This window comes from Penaeus chinensis, chromosome 19, assembly GCF_019202785.1.
Source record: "Penaeus chinensis breed Huanghai No. 1 chromosome 19, ASM1920278v2, whole genome shotgun sequence".
Taxonomy (NCBI): Eukaryota; Metazoa; Arthropoda; class Malacostraca; order Decapoda; family Penaeidae; genus Penaeus; species Penaeus chinensis.
Genome location: NC_061837.1, coordinates 25,416,780 through 25,419,279, shown reverse-complemented (window position 1 = coordinate 25,419,279; position 2,500 = coordinate 25,416,780). Strand labels below are relative to the sequence as shown.

General features: G+C 53.0%; 1 protein-coding gene across 1 annotated transcript in view; it reads right to left on the bottom strand.

Moving 5' to 3' along the window:
* LOC125034977 (RILP-like protein homolog) overlaps nt 1-2,500 on the bottom strand; it is a 216,915-nt gene that overhangs the window by 35,149 nt on the left and 179,266 nt on the right. The gene's annotated exons all lie outside the window — the stretch shown is intronic.

The following is a 2,500-nucleotide window of genomic DNA, read 5'->3' as shown; positions in this document are numbered from 1 at the left end:
CCCTCCACCTTACTCTACTCTTCTCTTCTCTCCTTTCCCCTCTCGTTCCCTTTCCATCTGCACATCCCGCTCCCTCCATCCTCTCACGTACAAAGAATGCAGAGGAGAGGCACTGCCGATGAGAGAGCGGGCGCGTGCACTGCAGGAGGCCTATGCTATTGGCTTCGCTCGCCTCATGCTGCCTCCGCCCCTCCGCTGCAGCCCGTTTTGCCGCCCGTTGCAGTCTGCTCCTAAATTTCGCGGCGGCTCTTGATGTCTCTTGCGCGGCGGCTGCACCGCCCAGCCAGCGAGAGAGAGAGAGAGAGAGAGAGAGAGAGAGAGAGAGAGGAGAGAGAGAGAGAGAGAGAGAGAGAGAGAGAGAGAGAGAGAGAGAGAGAGAGAGAGAGGTGGGGGGGGAGAGAGAGAGAGAGAGGTGGGGGGAGAGAGAGAGAGAGAGAGAGAGGTGGGGGGGGAGAGAGAGAGAGAGAGAGGTGGGGGGGAGAGAGAGAGAGAGAGAGAGAGAGAGAGAGAGAGAGAGAGAGAGAGAGAGAGAGAGAGAGAGAGAGAGAGAGAGAGAGAGAGAGAGAGAGAGAGAGAGAGCGAGAGCGAGAGGTAGAGCGAGAGGGAGAACGAGAGCGAGGGAGGGAGGGAGGGAGGGAGGGAGGGAGGGAGGGAGGGAGGGAGGGAGTGAGGAAGTGAGGGAGGGAGGGAGGGAGGGAGGGAGGGAGGGAGAGAGAGATATAGAGAGAGAGAGACTCATCCAGATTAGACTGCCACTAAGATGACGCTTCGCCCACGGCAACCGAGTGGGCGTGAGATGAGAAATTGAACAATAACACTATTTTTTGGCCAAAACAGGAAAAGCCGTAAAAATCCCCCTCAATCCCATAAAAATTCCGGAATGGCCGACCAAACTGGAAGCTCATTTAAGCTCTTCGGTTCCTCAGGACAGCGACGTCGGGGGTATGGAGAGGCATCGCCACGCCCTTCGCTGGGGCAGGGGAGACAGCGAGGCACGGGGGGGGGGGGGTGAGGAAGAGAGCCATGTAGGGGAGGGAAGGGGAGAAGAGAGGGAGGAGACGGAGAGAGGAAAAGGAGAGAGGAGAGAGACGAGGGGCGGCGGGGGCTTCGATGGGGAGACGGAATCAAATCGAAAGAACCGGAAAATGCGATAAACAAACAATCTAACTGAACTTTAACAATGCACACTAATGTCAAGTAAGTGGAAACACCGCAACGAAATAATGACCACCATAAAAATACTTAAAAATGAAGAAAATCAAGGGACGACAAACAGTGCCATAGTCGCAAAGAAAACGACTGAGAGAAGAAAAAAAAATAAAAAACAATATAACGTACACACGTTTCTCGAGAGTCCCAGCTGGCCATTCGGCGCCCGGCACTGCCACCACCCCCCGCCCACACAAAGACACGTCTATACAGACACAGACACGCACACGCACACGCACACGCACACACACGCACACGCACACACCCACACGCACACGCACGCAAACACACACAATTATTATCATCATCATTATCTTATTTTTATAATCATCATCATTATTGTTATTATCATCCTTGTTTCCATAACTATTACAATTTTGATATTATGTGAGCCCCACTTTCGAACCCAGGTCGAGTGACAGGGAACACCGCCATATTGGATCGCAGTTGTACCACTTGACACCGGCTGACACCTGACACCCGTTCGGTGACACTCACACCTCGGTGACCACTGGCTAGGGAGGTTTGGGTTTGTAGGGGAGGGAGGTTGGGGGAGGTGGGGGGAGGAGGGGGGAACGGAGAGGATAAAAAGCAAAATAACAAGGATGAGAGAGTGAGGGGGAGGGGGAGGGGGAGGGAGGGAGGAGGGGGTAAAGAGAGAGAGAGAGCAACAGAGGAAAAGACAGAGAGAGAGAGAAAGAGAGAGAGAGAGAGAGAGAGAGAGAGAGAGAGAGAGAGAGAGAGAGAGAGAGAGAGAGAGAGAGAGAGAGAGAGAGAGAGAGAGAGAGAAAGAGAGAGAGAGAGAGAGAGAGAAAGAGAGAGAGAGAGAGAGAGAAAGAGAGAGAGAGAGAAAGAGAGAGAGCACCTAGTTCTCCTGATAGGTCCGTATCATCACCTAGCCCACTCACACAGAACGCCATCCTCGCCCGCGCCTGACACACGAGCCACCGAGGAGCTCCGGCTTGGGTGAGCGGGCAATGCGAGCGAATCGCATACAAAGCATATTGAAATTATGGCGATCAAATCCCATTCAAATCTCATATATTTATGTGTGTGTGTATGTGTGTGTGTGTGTGTACGCATGCGTTCGTGCGTGTATGTGTGCATGTGTGTATGTGTGGGTGTATGTGTGGGTGTATGTGTGGGTGTATGTGTGCGTGTATGTGTGGGTGTATGTGTGGGTGTATGTGTGGGTGTAAGTGTGCGTGTATGTGTGGGTGTATGTGTGGGTGTATGTGTGGGTGTGTGCGTGTATGTGTGGGTGTATGTGTGGGTGTATGTGTGCGTGTAT